The sequence below is a fragment of the Chrysochloris asiatica genome, unplaced genomic scaffold (assembly GCF_000296735.1).
Source record: "Chrysochloris asiatica unplaced genomic scaffold, ChrAsi1.0 scaffold00279, whole genome shotgun sequence".
Classification (NCBI taxonomy): Eukaryota; Metazoa; Chordata; class Mammalia; order Afrosoricida; family Chrysochloridae; genus Chrysochloris; species Chrysochloris asiatica.
The window spans coordinates 2,946,358-2,973,795 of NW_006408797.1; the positions used below are offsets into that span (position 1 = coordinate 2,946,358).

The 27,438-nt window shown below is 38.7% G+C and overlaps 1 pseudogene; it reads left to right on the top strand.

Annotated features, from left to right (window-relative positions):
* The window catches only part of LOC102841182, a 40,539-nt pseudogene extending 20,791 nt beyond the window's left edge, over positions 1-19,748 (top strand).
* Positions 19,749-27,438: the final 7,690 nt, after the last annotated feature.

The window sequence follows — 27,438 nt, forward strand, 5'->3', positions numbered from 1 at the left end:
TAGATAGATAGATAGATAGATAGATAGAGATATATATCCCATAAATATATAAAAGTTTAATAGAGAAAAAAATATTCTTTAATGATTGCCATGGGTAGGAGGAGTGAGAGAGTAGTTCAATAGCTGGAGGGTAGACACATTTTAACTCAGGTGACAGGAAAGACAATATTTAAGAAGCAGAAGGACAATCTACAAGAAAAAGGAGGTTGGCAGAAGAATGATGAAGACAGGTGAAGACATAGGGAGGTATACAAGGGCTAAAGGGACAGAGGTAACTAGTGATATATATAATACAACTTTGGAAGAACTATGTTCTGCAGATACATGGAAAGAGATCCATGCTGAATTGGCAGGAGAAAGAGTAGAACGTGCATTTATATATCCCACAGGTATACAAGAGTTTGAAAGAAGATATTGGTACGTGAGTATTACCTTTCCTGCAAACACAGCTATCAATGTGATGGAGCATACAGAAGGCAAAATGATGAACACTTCTTAGACATTATCAGACATCTTAATACAATGAGTAGCTACCTGAGCCTGGGACCTCAGGACCATAGTCTCAGGGGACACCATGTCAATTGGCATAACATAATCCACAATGACAATGTTCTACATTCTACTTTGGTGAGTAGCACTGAGATATTAAATACTCATATGAGTTGTCATCTAGGGTGCAGCTATTGGTCCCTCCAGGTGCAGAAGAAAGAAGAGTGATGAGAACTGAAGATGCTTGGAATCAATTAACGCAATGGATTAATGGATCATGTGAACATAAGTCTCCATGACTCTGAGACCAGCTACCACTACCAACTGCTCTGAAAGGGATCCCATTAGAAGGTTCCGGACAGAGTGGCAGAATATGTGGAATGAAATTCAAAAAAAAAAAATTTCTTTTTTTTAAAACACACACAGTCTCACTGGTCAGCAAGAGACTGAAGGAGGCTGAGACTATATAGCCTCAACCAACCTTCAAAAGGAGCTCAACCTTGTGACCCAACTTTCAGCCAAGCAGTAAATAGGTATATAGAGGGAAAAACAACACTAGTAAGGTATGCTCACTATGAATAATGGAATGTCAGAACCAATAGAGGCAACATGTACCTGAGGACAAAATTGAGAAGGGATGGGAAGTGGGTGAAATAGAGAGAGGAGCCACAGGAAGAAATGGGATGACAATTGCTCCATGACAGGAATTGCAATCATTGAGATGAAGCAAAGTGTATTATTTGCTGAATGTAAAACTGATGGTCTTGTCTGTAAACCGCCATGACAAAAAGTTATAAAAACAAAACAAAGAAAAAAAAAAAAACTCCACAAGATCATATCCCCACCTAAATTTAGAGACAATCTCGCAAACAGATTTAATGCATTAGACACTAAAGCACTAATGACTGAAGACCAGAATAGTTATGGGATGGCATCAAGAACAACATACATCAAAACCCAAAAAGTCATTAAAAATACAGATAAAAAAGAAAATGCCAAAATGAATGTCAGAAGAGACACTAAAACTTACTCTTGAGAAGAGAAACTAAAGCAAATAGAAGAAATGAGGAAACAAATGAGCTAAACAGAAGTTTCAAAGGGAAACTCAAGAAGACAAAGTCAAATATTATTATGAAATATGCAAAGACTTGTAGTTAGAAAACCCAAAAGGAAGAACATACTCAGAAATCCTCAAGCTGAAAGAAATGAAGAAAAAATTCAAGACTTCAATTGTAACACTCAAGGATTCTATGGGCAAAACATTGAATGATGCTGGAAGGAATACAAAGAATTACTATACCAAAAAGGATTGGTTGATGATCAATCATTTCAAAGAAGAAATCCAGACAGTGCTAGAATCTTTGGTGAAAAACAAGGCTCCAGGAACTGACAGAATACAAATTGAAATGTTTTAACAAACTGGTGCTGCTCTGGAGGCGCTCGCTTACCTATGTCAAGAAATTTGGAAGACAACTACCTGGTCATCTGATTGGAAGAGATCCGTATTTGAGCCCATTCCAAAGAAAGATGACCCAACAAGACGGCGAAATCATCACACAATATCATTAATATCACATGCAAGCCAAATTTTGCTGAAGTTGCAGCTGTACATCGACAAGGAGCTGCCAGAAATTCAAACCAGATTCAGGAGGATGTGGAATGAGGGATATTATTGCTCACATCAGATGGATCTTGCCTGAAAGCAGAGAATATAAGAAACATGTTTTCTTGTGCTTTATTGACTATACAAAAACATTCAACTGTGTGGCTCATAGCAAACTACAAATAACTTTGTGAAGAATGAGTATGACAAACCTATTCATAAGTCAAAAGGCAGTCATTAGAACAGAACAAGGGGATACTTAATGACTTAAAATCAGGAAAAGTGTGTTTCAGGATTATATTCTTTCACCATGCTTATTCAATCTATTTGCTGAGCAAATAATCTGAGAAATTTGATTGTATGAAGAGTAACATGGTATCAGGATGGAAGGAAAACTCATTAACACACCGTGATATACCCATGACACAACCTTGCTTACTGGAAGTGAATTTCCAGCAAATACTTACTGATAAATTAGGTCAAAGACTACATACAATATGCAGTATGAATTGTATCTCAGTGTAAGAAAAACATCAATCTTTCTTTTTTTTAGTTGCTAGGATGGGGCAGGACTGGGCAGAGTTTCATTCTCTTGTACGTAGGGTCACTGTGAGTCAGAACCAACTTGATGGCACCTAATAACAACAACAACATAGTTAAAAATAAATTGTTAAGTTATGGACTACAAACTAAAATGTTGGCAATCTAACCCACCCAGAGCACCTCAGAAATAATGCCTGGCAATCTGCTTCCAAAAGGTCACGTATTTGAAAACCTTATTGAGCAATTCTCTTCTGCACACCTAGGGTCACCACGAATCACAACTGACTCAATAGCAAGCAACAACTACAAGAATATTTTTAAATATTTTGATCTTATATTATCCTCATATGGCTCTCCACCAAAGTGCATCTTTCTTATTAAGCAATAGAGTCACTGACTCGTCATTCCCAAAAGTTACATGGGTAAAACAAACAGTGCAACCCATAGTCCACGATCTTGTGAGACGGAATGAATAATAGGACAATGCCCAGACCTTAAAGAAAGTAGAATTCTACAACTTCCAGCCCAGAAAGTCAAACAGCTATTTTGATCCATGTTGCAATCCCTGTAACAATTAGTTCAAAATGGCCAGAACTTGATTAATAACTGATCACTTACTTAGTTTTAGTCCCCACTTTCAACTTAGGACCACCCAGAGAAAGCCAAATATGCCCCCATAGCTAATCATATATTGTTGTTGTTGTTGTTAAGTGCCATCGAGTCGGTTCCGACCCATAGCGACCCTGTACAGGGTTTCCGAGGGTGTAAATCTTTATGGGAGTAGAAAGCCTCATCTTTCTCCCGCGGAGCGGCTAGTAGTTTCGAACCGCTGACCTTAAGGTTCGCAGCCCGATTCGTATAGAATACCCTATTTTAGCTAACCCAGCAACAGTTTCCTCCACACTTGAAGCCTTCCAGTCTTCCCTCCCTACCCCTACCCCCGTCAAAGTTTTTCCACTCCCCTGCCAGCCATTTAGTCTCTCCCAAAGTGAAGGTGGTTGACTCTAGCTATAGCTGTGACTAGATAGCCATTGTTTGTTCTTTTAGGTGTTTCCACACTGATCTAAATAATAATTACAGATTTTCTCAGAAATGTCTATGGGACTGCCAGTTCTTATCTCAAGCTTTCCTCTGGTCTGGCCTAAGCACTGTTCTCCTGCTAAGTGCTAAAAACTATTTTTTTAGGCTGATTGACTTTCTTTTTTTTTTTTAATGAACCAGAAAACAAAACAAAATCTGAGCACATCACCAAAAAGCCAGTTGTCAACAAGTCGCTTCTGATTCATGTTAACTCCTATGTGTATCAGAATAGGACTATGCTCAATATACTTCAGAAAAATCAATGGCTGGTTTCTTAACAGTAGAGTGTTTGGATAAAAATAAAAAAATAAAAAATAAAAAGAGTTAAAATGAAAGAAAAAAAAAAAAAGTAGATCATCAGTCCTTTCTTCCAAGGTGCCTCAGGGTAGATTTCAACTGCCAACATTTGGGTTAGTAACCAAGAGCATTAACTATTTGCACCATGCTAAGAAACCCAGTGTACCACACCCTGGAAATAAATTCTGTTTTGACAAACTTTGCTTCTGCTATTTAACTATTTGTGTGTATGAGTGTGTATAGAATGGAGGTAACTGGACCCTTTCATTAAATGATTTACTCTAATGGCTCTACCATTGGTGGGAAGCAGCATAGCATGTGTTGAAGGACCAGACTCAGTGTCCTGAGTTTGAATTCTAGCCCCTTACTAGCTTGTGACCTTGGACAAGTTTCTTACTCTCATTAGTTCTTAATTCTTTCATCTAAAAAATGTGAACACAAAAATAGCCTGTTTCATAAAGTTGATGCAGGAATTAAATGAAAGAAAAATTAGATGCAAAACATTTAGTACAGTGTTTGGTCAAGTTGCTGTTGTTAGCTAAACATCAAGTTGGCCCCTGAATCATGACGATCCCATGAACGATGTAATTAAATGTTGTCTTGCCCTGTGCCATGATCAGTAGCATATAAGGTCATTGTGTTTCAAAGGGCTTTCATTAGCTGATTTTCAGAAGTAGATTGCCAAGTCTTTGTTCCCAGTCTGTCTTACTCTGGAAGCTCCACTGAAACCAGTTTAGCATCATAACAACACACAAGCCTCCATGGCCAGTGGGTGGTAGTGGCATATAGGTACGTTGGTAGGCAATTAGAACAGGGAAGAGGTATTGGCAGCAAATACCAGATGTGTCTCACCCAATCAGAAAGCCCAAAGAGGAGGAAGATTGGTAAAAGGGACTTTCCCCAAAATCAGACCTGCACAGAGAAAACTAAGACTGATCTGATACAACTGAGGAACTAATCATAATGCCACCACAAAAAAATCAACATTACAGTTACCTCCTGAATACAATGACAACAGGCTGATTTCTGAGAAAGAACTACGTCAGATCCAGGAAGAAATGACCAGTTATGGGACCCGGGTTATGATAGGAAAATGTAGGGACCAGAAGATAACTATCAGGAGACCTAGAACCCTCCCTGGAGGACAACAGCATAAAAAGTGAAACCGGGAACTCATTAGGTACTCTCCTCACTTGTGAGGTAGCAGCCCATTCTTACTCTAATAAGAACGGCTATGCTTTAGTAAATCTCTTTGCTGGTTCAAACCTCTGTATCTCAGGCTTCTGTCATGTGCGTATTGTGCCTATGCCCTGCAGATTCGTTAGAAAAATAGTGGGACTGGACCAGAACACCTCATATGCACTGTAACAACATTGTTTAAAAAATCAAGAATTCACTCCTCTTTCTGCTTTCTCTTCTTTCTGCCCTTTCTTCTCTTCTGCCTTCTGCCTTCTCTCTCTGGCAGAGGTCAGCTTCCTCTTCCTCACCCTGAATAAAAGTCTCTAGGTGGGCCAAAAAAAAAAAAAAAAAAATCAAGAATTCTATCACTGAACCACCACGGCCTTTTCTTGGATCAGTAAATAGTGCATATTACTGCTATTTTTATCATTCCTGTTTATGTTGTTATAATTATGGGTCACAATAAAAAGTATCTGTAAAATACTAGAGCATAGAATTAATGAAGCCAGACTTAGTGCCTCCCTTAAAACTAGCCATATTTTTTTAGACTCAGGTACAGGAGGTTCCACATAGTCCAGAGAGGAGTAGTCCCCTTAGGGTATAAGTCCAACAGATGGTGTGTTAGTGAACAGACTTGTCTTCCCATTTCAAAGCACTACAGTATTCCACTCATCCTGGAATATTCAACTTGTGGTATATTTTGCTTCCACAGTTAATGTTTGAAAAAATGTCAGATAATAAAGATTAACATCATCAGTAACAAGACATGTTGATATCATGTTTGTAAGACAGGATACATTGAGAAGAGTACAATATCACTTCTATGGAATTCTTGCTAAAAATGTGTAACCTCAATGTAATCAGGAGAAAACAGCCAGAAACCCTAAACTGGGAGACATCCAACAAGGTAACTGAGCAGGATACAAAAAGTGTCAAGGTTATAAGAAACTGAGGGACTGTTAAAATTGACTAAGAAGATACAACAATAAAATGCAATGTAGATCCTGAATTAGATCCGGGACACATTAGTGAAATTTGAGTAAGACCTGTCATTTAGTTCATTATACTATATCCATGTTAATTTCATGGTTTTTATCATTCTACTAAGGCTATGTAAAATGTTAACATCAGGAAAAATTGGGTGGCAGCTATATAGGAACTCTCAGTACTGTAACTTTTGTAACTTTTGTAAAAACCTAAAGGTTTTCAAAATAAAAAGTAAATATATGTGTATGTTTGTGTGTATGTGTTCTTGCATATATGTGTATATGTGTATATTTCATGAATTAAACTGTGTCCTCCAAAAATATGTATCAGCTTGGCTGGGTCATGATTCTCAAGGGTTTTACAGCTATATAATGATGTGCATATGATGTAATCAACCCCATGATGTGATTACTCCTGATCCAGTGTAAGGGGATTAGAGTGGACTGCAACGCTTTTTACTCAGGTCACAGCCCTGACCCAATGTAGGGGGGTTTCCCTGGGGTGTGGCCCGCATCGCTGTTTACCTTACAAGAGTATGGTCCCTACACTGGGAATGTCCTAGAATTAGGAGACACACTGAGAAAGCCTTCCTCAAGAATCGAACTCTGAATTTGGAATTCTAAACTGTGAGAGGACTCCTGGTGTGGCACTGCAGGATCAGCACTGGACGGTGAACCACAAAGTTGGCAGTTTAAACCCACCAGCTGCTTCTTGGAAACACTATACAGGGTAACTATGACTCAGAACAGACTTGAAGGCAGTTAACAACAACAAACTATGAAAGAATATAATTCTGTTTGTTAAAGCCATCGACATGTGGTATTTCAATTATAGCAGCACTGGGTAATTCAGACTACTTCAATCTTGAAGTTGTCAAAGACTTCATTTTCCCTGGATTCACAACACTCATGGAAGCAGCAAACAAGAAATCAAAAATCTATTACAATCTGTCTAGGAAGGGCTGATGAAATGAAATGCAGATGGGTCTCTTGTGATGCAATAGTGAATAATTGTTATCAGGACTGATTGTGAGGGTTGGAAATGTAAGGTGGACATTTTATAGCAAGGAGGGGAGTGATTAACTTTTCAGTCTAGGAGCAGAGGTCCCTAGGACCATCAAGGGAGAAGAGCGGAGAGCGGGACCCTACCCAGAGAAGCAGTGATGCCTGAGATGGAGGCAGAGACGATAACATGGAGAGATGGAGTGGCTAGGGACTCGAGATCCAGAGAGAGGGAGAGGAGCTGTGTGCTGATGACCTGGGGGGTGGGGGTGGGAGGCTTGCAGGGTATACCCTTTGGTTGGTTGATGATGCATGGACGGGATTGTAACTATGGCAATGAAACGATATATGATAGAATGAATGTAAAACTAAAGTTCTCCCATGTAAACTATCACATAATTCACAATGAAACATTTATTTAAAAATAAATAAATAAAATAAAATGCATATGGATGGGGGGGAAAGAATCTATTACATTAGGCAAATCTATTGCAAAAGAGCACTTTAAAGTGTTCAAGAGCAAAGATATCACTTTGAGGACTAAGGTAAGCCTGACCTAAGACATGGTATTTTCAATCACCTCATATGCATGTAAAAGCTAGACAAAGAGTAAGGAAGACCCAAGAAGAACCAATGCATTTGAATTATGGTGTTGGTGAAGAATATTGACTATAACATGGACTGCTAGTAGAACAAACAAATAGTTTGGAAGACGCTGGATTGCTCCTTGGAAGCAATGACATCTCTCAGACACTGGACATGTTAGCAACAACTGGTTTCTGAAAAAGTACATCATGCTTGGTAAAGTGGAGGGTCACTGGAAGAAAGGAAAACCCTCAATGAGGCAGATTCACACAGTGGCAACAATAGGCTCAAGCATTACAACACAACTGTGTGGCTGGCACAGGACCAGGCAGTGTTTCCTCCTTCTGTATGTAGGGTTGCTGAGTCAGAACCTACTCAATGACACCTAACAACAGCAGATAATCAAGACAGTGTATTTGTGTATATGTGTATGTATGTGGGATGCTCCATTATGACTAAACCTGCTGCCAAGTCTGCAGGAAGACACCAAGTTTTATACTCTTGAGATTTTCTAATGAGTTTGCTCTTTGCAAAACTGCACTCGTTCCATTATGAATTCCCTGTTGACTGCTTTCATTAGCACAGAGAAGTAAACTTTGTTTTTAAGTTTGAAACCTCCAGGGAGGATCCCAAGTGGCACTGGTTAATGAGGACTCATTACAGTACTCTGTCCCCTGCCAACTCTCCTCAGCTTTAACCAGAGTGCCTGTTCATAAAGTGCTATTTCCCCATGCACAGGAAGGAAATGGCAGAAGTCCAGGATGTGCTAACAGGGAACTGGCATTTCTTAACTCCATAATTACACTTCCCAACTGAAAGCCAGAACGTGCCACCCACATTTCCTACCTTCAGTGTCTAGGCAGATATTATTTTCCCCTCTTATGGTGATGTTTGTTCAATATATAAGTCTGCATAATTTTTATTCAGAGATCAAATGTTTCAAATGAAGCAGAATGAGCCCTAAAAGATTCCTAAAAGTGATAAATCCCTTGGTATTAAATCAGCAGTCACACATTTCTAAGCATAAGAGAGTAATTAGTCTAGTAGGTGAGATGTTATTTAAGTGATCACATTAGGATTGATATAGATAACAATGTGTCTGTTAATAGATATGCACTCAAGATTCAAGCAGGGGATATTGGCAGCATTTTCATTCATAAGTGAATATTATTGATAGCTCTAAACTCTGTATACTAATAAAGCGTGGCATTCCTGAAGGTCTCTGGCACTTGTCTTCATCATTTTCCCATTTTAGAATCCAAGAAAGTTGGTGCAACATGGAGTTAATCTCAGCAAAATATTTTGGAACCACTCTTTGTTTGTTTTGTTTTGACACAAAATATTTTAAAAGAGATTGTTTAAGTGTAACATCTTAAGTACACAATCAGGATAGGAAAGCAAGCTTGAAAGAGACTGATTTCAATTAAACCTAAGAGCAAATCCTTCAAGGGAGACTTGGCATGAACTTCTGAAAAGTGTTCACCAAACCACAACAATATATAAAAATCAATTATATTCAAATTTGACATATAAACAAGTCTTGATGACTGCAGATTTACTAACTCTTATTTATATGTCCACAATAGCCAAACTATGAACTTGAATATATCCCACCTGAATTTAGAGATCATCTGAAGAAGAGATTTGATACATTTGAAATATTAAACACTAAAGACCAAAGACCAGAAGAGTTGTGGGATGACATTAAGAAAGCAAAAAGTCATTAAGACAAGGAAGAAGGAAAAGATCAAAATGGATGTCAGAAGAGACACTGAACAACATAGAGATGCTAAAGCAGATGGAAGAAATGAGGAGGTACAAGAGCTGAACAGAAAATTTCAAAGGTCAGCTCGAGAAGACAAAGTCAAGTATTACAATGAAATGTGCAAAGACCCGGAGTCAGAAAACCAAAAAGAAAGAACATGCTCAGCATTTCTCAAGCAGGGGGAAATGAAGAAAAAATTCAAGCCTCGACTTTCCTTATTGAATGAGTCTCTGGGCAAATTATTGAATGATGCAGAAAGAATCAAAAGAAGGTGGAAGGAATACACAGAGTCACTGTACCAAAAGGAAATTGTTTCAAGAGGTAGCATATGATCAAGAGCCAATGATATTGAAGGAAGAAGTCCAAGGTGCATTGAAGGAATTGGCAAAGAACAAGGCACAAATAATTGATGAAATAAACATTGAAATCTTTTAAGAAAGTGAGGCTGCACAGGAGGCACTCACTCATCTATGCCAAGAAATTTGAAAGACAACTATCTGGCCAACTGATTGGCCCATTCCGAAGAGAGGTGACCCAATGGCATGCAGAAATCATCAGGCAATATCTTTGATATCCCATGAGAGTAAAGTTTTACTAAAGGTAATACAGAAATGGCTGTAAGCGTACATTGACAGAGAACTTCCAGAGGTTCAACCTGGATTCAGAAGAGGCCGTGGAATGAGGGATATCATTGCTGATGTCTGATGGATCTTGGCTGAAAGCAGAGAATATCAGAAAGATGTTTACCTGTGCTTTGTTGACTATGAAAAAGCTTTCGATTGTGTGGATCATGACAAGCTATGGACAACATTGCAAAGTATGAGTATTCTGGAACACTTAATTGTGCTCATGAGGAATCTGTACATGGACCAAGAGGCAGTAGTTCAAACAGAACATGGCAACACTGAATGGTTTAAAATTAAGAAAGGTGTGAGACAGGGTTGTATCATTTCACCCTATTTATTCAACCGGTATGCTGAGCAAATAATCTGAGAAATTGGATTACATGAAAAAAAAACATGGCATCAGGATTGGAGGAAGACTCATTAACAACCTGTGATAAGCAAATGATACAACTTTGCTTGGTGAAAGTGAAGAGGACTTAAATTACATACTGATAACGATCAAAGATCACAGCCTTTGGTATGGATTGCATCTCAATGTAAAGAAAACAAAAATCCTCACCACTGGACCAATAAACAACATTCTTATCAATGGAGAAAAGATTGAAGTTGTCAAGCACTTATTCTTCTTGGATCAACTATCAACACTCATGGAAGCAGCAGTCAAGAAATCAAATGACATATTGCATTAGGTAAATCTGCTGCACAAGATGTTTTAAAAGTGTTGAACAGCAAAGATGTCAACTTGAGGACTAAGGTGCATCCGACCCAAGCCATTGTTATTTTCAATAACCTCATATGCATGCAAAAGCTGGACAGTGTATAAGCAAGGCCATAGAAGAATTGATACATTGGAGTTACGGTGTTAGAGGAGAATACTGAAAATACCATGGGCTGAAAAACCCAACAGATCTGTGTTGAAAGAACTGCAGCCAGAGTGTTCCTTGGAGGCCAGGATGACCAAACTTCGTCTCTCATACTTCGAACATGTTGTCAGGAAGGACCAGTCTCTGGAGAAGGATATCATGTTTGGTGAGGTGGAGAGTCAGAGAAAAAGAGGAAGAACCCCAGCGAGATGGATTGTCAAAGTGGCAGCATGAATGGGCTCTAGTGTGGCAACAATTGTGAGGTTAGCCCAGAATGGGGCAGCATTTCATTCTGTTGTATATAGGGTCACTATGAGTCAGTACGAACTCAATGGCATCTAAAAACAACACATTTATATGTACAGAGTCCTGGGTCATTTGGCTTCTAACCAATCAAAAAAGCTGATTTTGGTATCCAACCAAAGGTGGTGAAAATCTATTTCTGAAAGATTACATCCATTGAAAAACCTATAGAACACAATTCTATTCTGACACACATGGGGTTTCAGTTACAACCTGTGATATGCAGATGATACAACCTTACTTGCTGAAAGGAAAGAGAGTTAAAATACTTACTGATGAAGATTAAATATAACAGCTTTCAGTATGGTTGCACCTCAGTGGAATGAAAACAAAAATCCTCATGATTGGACTAATAAATACTATCTGGATAAATAGAGGAAAGTCTGAATTATCAAAGACTTCATTTTGCTTGGCTCCCCAATCAACACTCATGGAAGCAGCAGTCAAGAAATCAAACGATGTATACTGCTGCTGTGAAGTGCCATCGAGTTGGTTCCGACCCATAGCAACCCTGTACAGGGTTTCTGAGGAGCAGCTGGTAGGCTTGAACTGCCAATTTTGCAGTTAAAATGACCTTGCAGTCTGACACATTAACCTACAGTGCCGCACCAGGACTCCAAAACAGCATTAGACAAATCTGCTGCACTAGACCTATTTAAAGTGTTCAAGTGCAAAGATATCAGTTTGTGGACTATGGTACGCATGACTTAACTCATGGTGTTTTCAATAGCCTCATATGCACATAAAGTTGGACAATATATAAGGAAGACCATAAAAGAATTGATATATTTGAGTTATGGTGTTGGAGAAGAATATTAGAAGTACCATGAACTGCAAGAAAAATAAACATCTCTGTTGACAGAGATATACCCAATATTCTCCTTAGAAGCCAGGATGGCAAGATTTCGACTCTTATACTTTGGACATATTATCATGAGAGACCAATCCCTGAAGAAGGGCATCATGTTTGGTAAAATGGAGGGTCAATGACAAAGAGAAAGACCCCTCATAAATGGATTAGCGCCGTGGAAGCAGCAATGGACTCAAGCATAACAGGTGTGAGGTTGGCATAAGGCACCTAATAAAAACAGCATATTTGTTTATTGGTTTTCACTCAAGGTATCAACTTCTCTCCATGCCAATAAATTTAACTCTATATTTGTAATGAGCAAGGTGTGCTCTATCCTATTTGCAGTTTTTTATTTGACAAATCGGGTCTATTAGATATCACATGTTACATACTCTGATGATTAGTTCACGTTTCAACTTGATAAGATGAGTTAATAAATAAAACATTAGGTGTTGCTGAGAAGGTATTTTGTAGATGTGATTAACACCTACAGACCCACAGTGTCACATTTTCCACATTCTTGTGTTCCTTTAATGTTGCTATCTCTGTTTAAAATGTATTCTAAGTGTAATGATGAAATGCTATGTGGTGTTCCTAAACTCAAGAAGCGTTCATTTTCCCCTACATAGGAAATATGTATTTAAAAAGTCAGGATGAGTCAAGATTGCATTAGTAGTGAGTTCTATGTTAATGAGTCAACAGCCTATCAGATAAACTGTAGTTGTTATTGCTTTGTTAGGTGTCTTAGAGAATTAATTCATAGTAATTCCAGGAGACAGAGTAGAACTCCCTCCACAGGGTTTGCTTGGCTGTAATTTTTACATAAAAGAGTAGTTGCCAATGGAACCCCTGAATGGGTTCAAACCACCAACCTTTCAGTTAGCATCAAAGCACTTTAAAGTTGTACCACTTGTGCCACCCAGACTCCAATTACTTGTTCCCAATACAATTTAGGATTTTGTTGTTGTTGTTTTTGTTGTTGTTAAGTTCCTTTGAGTAGGAGTGGCTGGTGAGCTTGAACCACCTGTAGACCTTGAGGTTCAAACCAACATTGCAGTTCAGCTCATAAACTTGCTTTTAAGTTTATGTTCAGAGACTTTGTTTAAACTTTGTTCTAATCTGTTCTGTAAGCAATGATACTGTTTCTAAATGGAATTAAATAGGCACTGTAGGGTTAGCATTGGACAATGAACCTCAAAGTCAGCAGTTCAAACCCACCAGCCGCCCCTCAGAAACCCTATACAGGGTCACTATAAATGGGAATCAACTTGATGGCACTTAACAACAACAATCTCTAAAAGGCTGGTGAAATAAAAAAACTTCCTTGAGAGTCATTGTATTCAAATTTAAGAAGGAAGTAAAAGATTAAAAATTTCTTTAAACAAAACACTCATGAAACAAGATGATGCATTAATCTGTTGAAGAATGTTGTGATCAGAGGCTGGCAGGAAACTATCCTGTATTTCCCCCGGGGGTATTGGCTTAGGATTGCTTAGTTTAGTGTTTGGTGGCAACTTTACAGCCCATGTTGTTAGCTGCCTTCAAATCCTCTCCTGACTCATGGGGGCCCATGTGTGCCAAATAGAACTGCTCCCAAGGGTTTTGGCTATAATCTTTACAGAAGCACATCTGCAGGTCTTTTTTTCAGTGAAGCAGCTGGGTGAGTGCAAACCACCAATCTTTTAATTAGCAGCTGATGGCAAACCACTTGCTCTACCCAGCCTCCTTTCTTTTATAAACATAATGCTCTCACAATAAGTCCCTAGAAACATAATTACTGGGTAGGGAAAAAAATGTGTTGCTTAAGACCTTTTGGAGTCCTGGGGATGTATAGGATGAGTACTGAACTGCAAGGTCAGTTTAAATTGTAAAGTCAGCGGTTCAAACTCACCAGAGACCCCATGAGTTGGAAACAACTTGACAACAAAACAACAACCATAAGACCTTCTAAATATATTACCAAATTGCCCCATAAAAAAGTTATGTTCGTTTATTTTCTTAAACGTTTTAAGATTTATTTTTATGAACTTTGAAAAACGTATAGTCTTAAAATGGTATGTCACTTTAATTTAATTTTGATATAATTTGTAGATACTACATTCAGAGTATCTTTTTTGTCTTTTTTTGCTTCTTTGCATTTAAAATTTTAGTCAAGAGGATTCTGAGAACATGGAGGTGGTCACGTTTCTGCAATAGATCAATATATAACCTTTTTTAAATATACATTTCTGCTTAAAGTCATCTCATATATTTTGTTTTCTCTTTAAATTTGCATGCTTTAGACACTCTGGAGTCCTGGTGTGGTCGGTTTGAACTGAAAGATCAGCAGTTCAAACTCACCAGCCTCTCATAAGAAACCATATACAGGTTTGCTGAGTCAGAACTGACTCAATGGCATTTAAAATAACAGCAGCAAAGCACAGGCTGGTAAAATTGTTGAACAAAACGAGCAAGTGACTTGTAAGAGAAAGAAATTACAAGGGTGAGTCAAAAAGTATCCACACTGTGATTTTATTTTAATCAACTTTTAGAAAAGACAAATACATCATTTTTTGACATAATCTCCTTGCTTTTCAATACACTTTGTCCGTCTGTCAACAAGTTTTCGAATTCACTTATTAAACAATGTTTTAGGCTAAGCTGCAAATCACCAATGCACTACTGTCTTCTTCACTTTTTCCTTGGAGATGAATCTTAGTCTTCGAAGGGCTACTTTCATGGTAATAAACTGGTAAAAGTCTGATTGAGCAAGATAAGCATTATAGGAAGGATACTTTAACACCTCAAAACGAAGTTTTTGCAGAGTGTCAACAGTGTTGGCAGAAGTATGAAACTGTGCATTGGCATGCAAGATCACAAGGCCCTTGGATAGCAGTCCTCTGTCTTTAATCTGAAGTTTAGGCTTTAGTTCTTCAGTGAACACCTCTCTGTAATGAGCACTGTTGGTTGTTGAACCTTTTCCTTATAGTGTTCCAATACTAGCCCTTGAGAATCCCAGAAAACTGCAAGCATCAAATTTTGCAGCTAATGGTTGACTTTTGAACATTTTCTTGGTTGGTGATTAAGGATGTTTCCATTCCATATTCTGCCATTTACTCTCAGGCTGAAAGTGATGAATCCATGTCTCATCACCAGTAATGAGTTTTTTAAGAAACTTTACTTTCCTTAGACTATTGGTCCAAATTTCATTTGCATATATCCAAACATTTTGTTTATGCTCTTCAGTGAGTTGTTTCAGTATCCATCTCACACAAACTTTTGGAAACCCAAATCTATCATGAATTATTTCATAGGCAGAGTCATGGATGATTTTCAAATGATTGGCCACATTATCCATTGTTACGTATCTACTCAACAGAATCATTTCACATGCAAGCTCAATATTGCCATCAGCTGTGGACAGACAATTAAATATAACCAGAGTGTGGATAATTTTTGGTTCACCCTCATAGATTGTCGTCATACTTTCAAACAACAATGTTTTATGCCAAAATAAAATTAAGTAACATTAAAGATATTAAAAGAAAGAAAATATGGGTCATTGGTTTTATGTCCCGTTAATCACGTTTATGACAAAAGGGGAAAGATAAATACTTATCATCATACAAGACTTCAAAGAATATTGACTACATCTGTGAAAAGACTCAATGGAAAAGCTCCATATCATCAGCCAAAACAAGGCCAGGTGCAGACTTTGGAAAAGACTATCAATTACTTATATGAGTTCAGATTTAAGCTGAAGACAATTAAAACAAGTCCACAAGAGCCAAATTATGAACTTGAACATATCACACCTGAATTTATAAATCATCTGAAGAACAGATTTGATAAATTAGACACTGAAGACTGAAGACCAGTAGAGTTGTGGGATGGCATCAAGAACATTATACAGGAAGAAAGCAAAAGGGTCATTAAGAAGACAAGAAAGAAGGAAAAGTCAGAAGAGACACTGAAACTTGCTCTCCAGCATAGAGATGCTAAAGCAAATGGAAGAAATGAAGCTGAATAGAAAATTTCAGAGGGTAACTTGAGAAGACAAAGTCAAATATTATAACAAAATATACAAAGACCTAGAGTTAGAAAACCAAAAGGGAAGAACACACTCAGCACTTCTCAAGCTGAGAGAACTGGAAAAAAATTCAATCCTCAACTTGCAGTATTGAAGGATTCTATGGAGTACTGAAGGAGCTCTGGTAGCACAATGGTTACGAGTTGGGCTGCTAACCTCAAAGTCAGCAGTTCAAAACTACCAGCTGTTCCACAGGAGAAAGATGAGGCTTTCTGCTCCTGTAAAGATTTATAGCCTCGGAAATCCAAGGCACATAACCACACAACTCCAAGGCACATAACCACCACCACCATCATGGAGTCCTGGTGTGGTACTGTGGGTTAATGTGCTGGACTTGCAATATCAGTTTGAATTGCAAGGTAGACAGTTCAAGTTCACCAACTGCTCCTTGGAAACCCTCTACAGGATTGATATGGGTCAGAACCAACATGACAGCACTCAACAAAAACAACAACAATGGGCAAAATATTGAATGATGCAGAAAGCATCAAAAAAAAAAGATGAAAGGAATACACAAATAGGAATGGTTGGTGTTCAACCATTTCAAGAGGTAGCATATAATCAAGAGCCAATGATACTGAAGGAAGAAGTCCAATGTGCATTGAAGGCATTGGCAAAGAACAAGGCTCTGGGAATTTATGGAATACAAATTGAAATCTTTCAACAAACTGATGAACAAACACCAGAGGCACTCATTCACATATGCCAAGAAATTTGGAAGATAGTTACATGACCAGCTGACTGGAAGAGATCCATATGTGTGCCCACCAAAGAGAGGTGACCCAATGGAATGCAGAAATCGTTGAACAGTATCAATATCCATACAAGTAAATTTTTGCTAAAAATAATTCAAAAATAGCTGCAATTGTACATTGATAGTGCACTACCAGAGGTTCGAGTTGGATTCACAAGAAGACATGGAACAAGAGATGGATCTTGACTGAAAGCAGAGAATACCAGAATAAATTTATGTAAGTTTTATTGACCATGCAAAGTTTTTCAACTGTGTGGATCATGACATGCTATGGACTACACCACAGAGAATGAATATTACAGAATACTTAATTGTGCTCATAAGGAACTTGTACAAGATCAAGAGGCAGTCATTAGAATAGAACAAGGGAACACTGAATGGTTTTAAATCAGGAAAAGTGTATGCCAGAGTTGAACTCTTTCAACATATTCATTCAAACTGTACAGTAAGCAAATAATTGAACAATCCAGATTACATGAAGAAAAACATGGTATCAGGGTTTAATGAAGACTCATTAACAACCTGCAATATGTAGCTGATACAACCTTGCTTGCTGAAAGCAAAGAGGACTTAAAATATTTACTAATGAAGATCAAAAACCACAGCCAAATTGTCAAAGACTTAATTTTGCTCAGATCAAACATCAACATTCATGGAAGGAGCAGTCGAGAAATCAAATGATGTATTGCATTAGGCAAATCTGCTGCACAAGATCTCTTCAAAATGTTCAAGAGCAAAGACAACAGTTTGAGGACTAACATGCACCTGACCCAATCTATGGTACTTCCAATAGCCTCATATGCATGTGAAAATTGGACAATGAATAAATAAGAGAGTAGACAAATTGATGCATTGGATTTATGGTGTTGGAAAAGAAAATAAAAAGTTCCATGGACAGCCGAAAAAACAAACAAATCTATATTGGAGGAAATACAGCCAGAGTGCTCCCTAGAAGCCAGAATGACCAGACTTCTCTCATACATACTTTGGACATATTGTCAGGAGGGACAAGTCCCTGGAGAAGGATATAATGCTTGGTAAACAGGCGAGTTGGAGGAGAGGAAAACCCCCAGTGAGATGGATTGGCACAGTGACAGCATCAATGGGCTCAAGCGTATCAATGTTTGTGAGGTTGGTATAGGTCCAGGCAGTGTTTTGTTCTGTTGTGTATAAAGTTGTTATGAGTCAGTATGGGCTCTAAGGTGCCTAACAACAGCAACAATTATGCTATTTTTGTTATTTCCTGTGCCTTTGATAACTAGGATTCTCAGTGTGAAAGAAAGGAAATGAAGATGTAATATATATAATAAGGCTTAAGTTAAGAACTTGTTTTTAATCTGAGAAGCTACATTATAAGTAAAAGAACACAACACCAGGATTGAAGTAAGATTCACTATCAACTAATGATATATATGTAGATGATACAAACTTGCTTGATGAAAGTGAAAAGGACTTGAAATACTTACTGATGAAGATAAAAGACTAAAGTTTTCAGTATAGATAGCACCTCAATGTAAAGAAAGCAAAAATCTTCACAACTAGATTAATTAATAACATGTTAAGTGGATAAAAGATGGATGTTGCCAAAGACTTCATCTTGCTTGGATCCAAAATCAACACTCATGAAAGCAGCAGGCAAGAAACGAAACGATGACATATTTCATTAGGCAAATATGCTACAAAGACCTCTTTAAAATGTTAAAAAAAAAAAAAAAAAAGCAAACAGATCTGTTTGAGAACTAATGTGCCACTGAACAAGTCTGGGTATTTTCAATCACCATGGTATCAAAAGCAAAATCTTCATTTTGCTTGGATCTACAATCAATGTGCTCATGGAAGCAGCAGTTAAGAAACCAAATGGCGAAGCTTTTTCCTAACAAGCAACTCCTCTTTCATGCGCTTCTTGGACTCTGCTTGCAGCATGGCCCCCAAATGCTCATCTTTGTTCCTGCCTCAGATGAAGAAACCTCAGCTGCAGTAGACTTTGGCCTCTCTGAACTTGCTAAAGGGAGAGAAAGAACAGCAAGACGCAATTGAGCATATTGATGAAGTACAAAGTGAAATAGACAGACTTAATAAACAAACCAGTGAGAGATTTTAAAAGTAGAACAGAAATATAACAAACTCCACCAACTGTTCCTTCAGAAGAGGTCAGAATTGTTCGCCAAAATCCCAAATTTTGGGGTAACAACATTTGTCAACATCCATAAGTGTCTATGTGGCTGGGAAGGAGGAAGAGGAAGTACTGCATTATTTGACAAGAGTTGAAGTGACAGAATTTGAAGATACTAAATCAGGTTACAGAACAGATTTTATTTTCATGAAAATCGTTACTTTGAAAATAAAGTTCTCTCCAAAGAATCCTCTGAATGAGAGTGGGGATCCATCTTCAAAATCAACTGAAATCAAATAGAAATCTGGAAAAAAACTTGATGAAACACTCAAGTCAAACACAGAATAAAGCCAGCAGGAAGAGGTAGCATGAAGAACCACAGAGCTTTTTAACCTGGTTTACTGGTCATTGTGATGCAGGTGCAGATGGGTTAGGAGAGGTTATCAAAGATGATATGTGGCCATATCCGTTACAGTACTATTTGGTTCCTGATATGTGATGAAGAAGGAGAAGAAAAAGAAGATGATGATGATGATGAAGGTTTGGAAGATAGTGATGAAGATGAGGATGTAGATGAAAGAAAAAAAGTTGAAGATAATGATGAGGGAGAGAAAAGAGAGGAGGAAGAAGAAGATGACTAATAAACACACTGATGGAGTCCAACCTTTTACATTTTTTCTTCAGTACCTGGGAGCAAGTTGCAGTCTTTTTATTTTTCCCTCTTGTGCTCAATCACCCTGTTCTTGAGGTCTCTTTTCTGTCCTGCACAATGGTTCTCAATTTATTTTGGTGGGGGGAATATCTTGAGCAGATACAGTGGGGAAAGAATCTCTACTCCTTTCTGTTCCTAAATTCATTTTTATCCTTCCTGTTTCAACAAGAAACTATGGATCAACACACCACCGTGCTCTGTGGGGAAAAAGAAAAATCTTTTGCTCCCTTTGCTCTGCTGGAAGCTGGAGGGAGCTAGGCCCCTGTGTTGTAGTATATAGAATTCTAGCTTTTTTCCTCCCTTCTCTGTGTACTGGGCTCAGAGATTATACTGTGTCTCTGTGTGAATATTAACAGCTAGTGTTTACCAACATGTATCTGTCTACTTTCTCTTGTTTAAAAAGAGGGGGAAAAAATCTTTTAAAAAATGGAGTTATAGAAGGTCAGCAAAAGGGTGGGTTTGAGATGTTCAAGTGGGTTAATTCAGCATTTTGACAACATGGCTTCTCCTTTGGCATGTTTAATTGTGATGTTTAACAGACATCCTTACAGTTTAAGATGACACTTTTCTTTTTAACTTTTTATTATGAATTGAGTGAAGGTTTACAGAGCAGATCATCAGTTTTACATACAAGAAATCATATACTTTGCTTCATTATATGGTTGCAATCCCCTCTGTACACCAAGAGTTAATAGCATTTAACTCTATTCACTTAAACCACTGCATTCCACCCTGTGTCTCCCACCACCCCCATCTTTCCTTTGCCAACCTCCCTCCAGTTGTGTATTGCCTGCCCTGTCACCCATGTCAATGTGTGTTTACCTTCTGGCATATGTATCACTTCCTCCTCCCCCCTAAACCATCATAAATTGTTTCTTTTATCAAGAAAATCCCCCTCTCTTTTTATTTTCTTTGATGTACAAAAAAGCACACATAGATATATAATCTTTTAAACCACCACAGGGTATGTTCTGGAAGTCAGTCTCCTGACTGCCAGCACACAGCCTTTCTCTTTCCATGAGTCTAGAGTCCTCAGCTGCTCAATCTCTCCATGTCATAAAATGACACGTTTTTAAAATAAAATTCTCTCCAAATAATGACTTGAGCCCTGCCACTCAATGGGAGAGTCAGCACAACATGTAGGATCTTATTCATACGTGACATTCACTATTGTAATGTTGTTTCTGTTTAATTTTTTTATTCTTTTTGTTTCACTGGAAAGGAAAGATGATGCTCAGCTTTAAACACTAAAGTGTACAAGTTGCTTTGCTACAATAAAACTAAGTGTGTAACAAAAGAAAGAAAGAAACCAAACAGCAAATCTGCTGCAAAGGACCCCTTTAAAGTATTAAACATCGAAGATATCACTTTAAAGGCTTGAAGGAGTACTTGATCCAAGACATGGTATTTTCAATCTACTCATGTAAATCTGTCTAGTAAGGAATAGACAGCTCCCTCCTACCACTATGCATACCAAAATTCTTTGCCCTCTAGGAAGGGGCAGGCAGCCCTATACCTTATGATTTTCCTACCTTTTCATTGTTCCACATACCACCGTTAACTGCTCTCTCACACGTGAAGCCTGTATATCCCATGACACAAAAAGAACCTAGCCCGTTCCCTTGTGTAGAAAAACTTCACTGTCAGCTACCCCTGGAAGCAGCTGTGTTTTTGTCCTTTGTCACTAAGTACCCTGTGGGCAAACCATCTCTTTATTTTCTTTTCTGTAAAGAACTAATGTCTCTCTGACTGGTTCCTGGTCACTTTGTAATCTCTCAGTAACTATATGCACAGAAGCTTTTCCCTTCTGGGCCTGAACCCCAACAAGATGGCATCAAGCTCTTCACATCTAGGACTGATCAATTCACTTGTGCCAGATAGATCAAAGGTGACCTGCAAAAATTCCCACCTCCTGATTTTCTCTCCTTGAGTGTGGGTGGACCAATTAATTGTTTGTAAATAGGATAGACAAAAGTTTTGGGACATCACTCCCTTGATTATACTATATTATGCAACATACTGTCCATCTTGGGAGATTGGAGTGAAAGACTCCTTGCTGGATTTAAAGAACTAAGCTGTCATTTTGTGAGTAGGCCTGTGGAGGGCAAGGACATGTGGGCAGCCTCTAGCTACTAAGGGAACTCCCAAGTAGCAATCAATAAAAATAAAACTGGGATCTCAATTCCAGTGAAGTCTCTGGCGTTGGCATCTGCCTGACATCTGGGGCACATCCTGGTGAGACTAAAGCAGAGAACTCAATTAAGCTGTGCCCAAACTTCTGACCTATAGAAACAGTGGGATGATAAGTATGTGTTGTTTTGAGTCTGTGTAAATGAAAATCCACACAAAACTAATCCCCCAAATTCTAAGATAATTCACATTCCCTTTTCCTACTTTTCTATCTCTGACACCAGCCACCCATATAGCATTTTCTTTCTTGTGTTCTAACTATAGGTTGATGCACTGGATTGAAAAGTCAGTTTGATCTGTGAGGATGGTGGTTCAAGCTCACCACCCACTCCTCGGAAACCCTATACAGGGACCCTATGGGTCAGAACCAACTCAACAGCACTTAATAACAACAACAACCCAGAATTAGATCTTTACAAAAAAATTGCCTGCACAGACCTCTTCTATCTACCATCCACCCAAGGGTGGATCCTCATAAGTTAGGACTCTGTCCTTCTTGTCTTTCTAATCAACTGCCAAACAGATGACAGGCCCTGCTGACTCTTACTGCCCCTGGTGGATTCAATAATTCATTAGAATTATTCACAAAACTCACAGAAACTATGTATACTTACAGTTACCTGCTTATTAGAACCAGAAAGGATACAATCAAAAAGATGAATCAGGCAAGGTCTGTGAGAGGTCAGCCCAAGACTTTCATTATCCCCAGGAACATGATACACTCTTCTTATGTATAGATATTCTCACCCTCCAAGAAGCCCAGAAGAGGAAGCTCTAAGGTTCAGGGTCCCTGAGTCATTGGGACCTCAATTAAACTGCATGAGTAAGGTCTTAATGCACAGTTATGATTGATCCAATCCATGAATATGCATGTCTTACTTCCTTTCCTGAAGTTAGTTCAACAGGAGTGGGGCTGTTTTGGAAAACAATGACACCGTGATAGCTCCAATTATATTCAGAAACCAGGAACAAAAAGGTCACATTGAGTTCTTTGTCCCACAAAGCCCCTAAATTTGTGGTGATTTCTCACACAGCAATAGAAAACTATACATTAGCAAGCACCCAATCAGCATCTAAGGAGCTCTGGTAGCATAATGGTTATGAATTGGGCTGCTAATCTCAGTCAGCAGTTAGAAACTACCAGCTGTTCCACAGGAGAAAGATGAGGCTTTCTGCTCCCGTAAAGATTTACAGCCTCGGAAACCCTGTACAGGGTCACTATGAGTCAGAACTGACTCCACGGCACATAACAACAACAATCACCATCTGTCCTTGACCTAATGATTCCCAGAGATCTGGACAGGAGTATCCTTGCTCTGAGTTCCTATATCACAGATTGGTAGAAGTACCTCCACCTCTTGATTTGGAATTCAACTCTAAGTTTACTGAATTACTGAAAAGTTTCAAGTGTGTATCTTGTCTCTTTACTCATTTTTCAACATTTTCCATTTGCTTCTTCCAAGTCAGACAAGAGGGAAGATTCTGGATATTCAGCAATGAATGTGAGCTTTGTCCTCAAACATTCACTGTCTACCAGCCTTGCTGAGTGGTGAAGGTGATACTGTCTAGTCCATAAACCTTAAGGTACAGGCTTGCACCTCACATGCAGAAGTCAGGAAAGGTCCAGCTGATGAATTACAAATCCCAAAAGTGCCTAAAACAAAACCATACAAATTCTTAAGAAATACATGTTTACTTAGGATATATTATGCTTGAAGGTATTGGAATATTGCAGATAGCTTTCAATGATTTTATATTATGACACAAAATAAGGACTAGCCCTTATATTTTTACCCAATACCCACCACTATCTATTGTTCTAATTATATACCCAAACTAAAAAACAACCATTTTATAAAATATAAAATACTCAGCTTACTAAAGGTAATATACTATTTCTATTTAATTGTACTCTATTTCATTTTCAAAATATATGAATCATGATTCTTCTAATTGATTTCAAAACCAACCAAAGTGTTGCAATGTTTCAGAAACAATGACCTAAATTACTTTGCCAAGAGACAGTAATTAGATAAACTGGATAATCAATAGCTTTCCAACTTCCCAACTTTTTAATTTTGTATATCAATTTTTAAATATAATGCATCTACATGTCACATGACAGTAATTTTATATTTTGCAGTGATCGTAGACTGTTTATGTGTGTGTAAGAGAGAAACAGATAGACAGGCCGACATGACAGACAGATTTTCTGACTTGTCTAGTGATAGCACGCTACTGACCTAAACAAAACGGAGTCAGTTTAGTCATTGGTGGTGGTTATGTGCCATGGAGTCGGTTCTGACTCATAGCAACTCTGTACAGGGTTTCTGAGCCTCATCTTTCTCCTGTAGAACAGCTGGTATTTTCAAACTGCTGACCTTGCCGATTTGTAAACACTACACTGCCAGAGCTCCTTGTTGTTGTTGTTGTTTTTATGTGCCATCGAGTCGTTTCCAACCCATAGAGACCCTGTATAGGGTTTCCGAGGGTGTAAATCTTTACGGGAGTAGAAAGCCTCATCTTTCTTTCGCGGTGTAGCTGGTAGTTTCGAACCGTTGACCTTAGGGTTCGCAGCCCGATTCGTAACCACTACGCTACCAGAGCTCCTTGGGTCTTAATAAATGAAGACCCTGCAAATGGGGAAGTTAGTTTAAAAATTAACTGAGATGACCTCATGGTCCTAGAAGAAGAACAGGATGTGCTTAAGCCCACCCAGATAGTTATCTCAGGAAGTAATCAACTTGGATCCTAAAAGGTAGAATGTTTGAGAAGGATTATTGCCTGATTGTTTCCTTTTCCCTAAAGGAATGTTCGAAAAAGTTTATTGCTTTATTGTTTCTTTTTCAAAAAAATGCTATCTTGATGTTAAAATAGATTAAGTGTACACCCAAATGTAACTTACCCTGTATAACGTGCCCGCTCTTCATAATGGACAGGATGATCTTGAGAAACTATTCTCTTCATCCTCCAGACTGTTGGCTTTCTATTGGATCTCTCCCTGTCTCTGTGATTGATAGTGACAGGCGGCAAGTCCTACATTTTGGTTTGGCAATGTTTCTGGCAACCACAAAAGGACCTCAAGGACTTCTCCAGTAAGTAGTATTATTAACAAAGGAACTTGACCTCCTTTATAGGTGATATTGCTTGCTGGGAGGTCCACTGGCCGCCTGGACAGGTGAGCCCAGGAGTACAGTAACTGAACATTCCAAGCAGCGCTTCTAAGAGTCTTTTTCTTGGGAGTCTTTGACCCTGTCTCCTGCACTCACCGTCATCATCACTTTCACTTTTGAGATCCCCTTGCTTTATTCTGGGTGTGCACATTGGGGCACGGTAGGCAGGAAGGAACTTCCTCAAAGTGTTCCTTCTGTTTCTGTTGCTGTGTTTCTGTTTATATTAAGGTTAAGCTCTGTATCTGAAAAATGGGAGCACAGGCCTCAATCCCAAAGAAAAGCCCTGTAGGACATCATTGTGTCTGACTGGTTTCTGTATGGGTACCCTCCTATGACAACAAAGGAAATGGTGTTTCACTGTAATTCAGCTTGGCCAATATACAATCTAGATTATGGAATAAATAAGCTTTGAATGGATCCTTAAATTATTATACCATTTTACAGCTTGAATTAATCAAACACTGTGTCAGATTGCCTATCTGTTTGTAAAATTACTTTGCTTTTTGTTTTTGTCCTGTGTTTATGTTTAAGAAACAAACAAACCTGAAATTCCAAGAGTATGTAAATTATAGCACACATATTTACTAAAATGCATTTATACTGCCAATATGAAAGCAATGCAGAAGAAAATGAATACAGATGAGTGTTAGCTGGCAAAAGTGAAAACAGAGCTCTAACCAGGCCTATATGTGAATATGCAAAGAAGTGAATGGTTGCTGTTTTGCAAAATGTAGCTTTTGGTTGTAGAATTGTTTTATTACAACTCCTGGTACACCAGTGGCCACTAGTAGGGAAAAGTATAGCCTGACCTAGTGAACCTACTCTGCCATATTCAGTCGCTGAGGAAATCAGTTTGGAAGTTATTTCTCTATATCTCTTACCCTTCAAAAGACCCATTTCAGTTGAAGGATACCTGGAACATAGGCAGGGCAATACCCCCTCCGCAGATGCCCATAGGATTGAATATGGAAGGGCAAGCTGCAGAATATTACTAGGCACATACTCCTTTCTCTACCTTGCACTAGTTAAATAGGAAAAATTCAAATCCTTCCTATTGAGATGTTGTTGGGTACTGTCGGGTCAGTTCTGATTCATGAAGACCCTGTGTGGGGTTTCTGAGGAGCAGCTGATGAGCTTGGACTGCTGACCTTGTGGTTTGGATGGACTTTGCAGTCCAGCACATTGACCCACAGTGCCACACCTGGATGACCCAGCCAAGCTAACAAATTTAATAACCACTATTTTTGCTACCCATCATCCTAATTGGGCAGATATTCAGGCCCTGTTGACCATGCTCCTGACCAGCGATGAAAGAAGGCTGGTCTAAGATAAGACATGGGACAAAGCAACAAGAATCCATGAAGAAAAACACAAACAGGGACCCTGGCTCTAGTCAAGGTAATTCCTCTAACTGAACCAAACTAGAATCTAAATGACAGGGCCTGCCATGGCTGAGCACTATAAAAGGACTGAAGGAGGGTGTTCATAAACAAAAGAGCTTGAACAGGGTGCAGGCAGTTCAACAGAAGCCAACTGACCACCCCTCTGAACTTCTTGAATGAATCTACCAGGCTTACTATAAGTACACAGACCTTGATCCTGAGAACTCAGCAAATATCCAAATGGTTAACATGCCTTTTATCTCCCAAAATGCCCCAGATATTAGAAAGAAACTATGAAATTTGACAGGACAACTGGCATGAATCTATCCCAGCTGGTTGACATCACCTTCAAGGTATTTAACATCCGAAAGCACAAGAAATCTCAGGCCATTATTGTCTTTCTAAAGACCACTAGAGGTAAGCCTGTGGGGCCCCAGGGAGGGACCCTGAAAGGAAAGAGGGCCTTACACAAGGACCAATGTGCTTATTGCAAAAACCTGGACACTGGATAAGTGAATGTCCAAAACTCAGGGGAGGATCTGGCAGAAAAACCCACCCTCCAACTCAACAGATGCTTGAATGAGCTTCATTGTCTGCACAAGACTGATGGCTCCAGGGGGAAAGGGGTCCAGCATGATTTGGCTTCAACCTCTGCCATCCCTATACCTGGGCTGGAAATAACAATGGGGGACAGACTGTGGATTTTGGTGGACACTGGGGCTACTTATTCAGTGGTCAGTACACCTTTGAATTTCCCATCGTTCTGTTCAGTGACGGTGACTGAGATCTCAAGGAGGCCTGAAGACCAGTTTTTCCTGAAACCCCTAGACTGCTTCATTGGGGAAAAGAAAATGACGCACCATTTCCTACATAT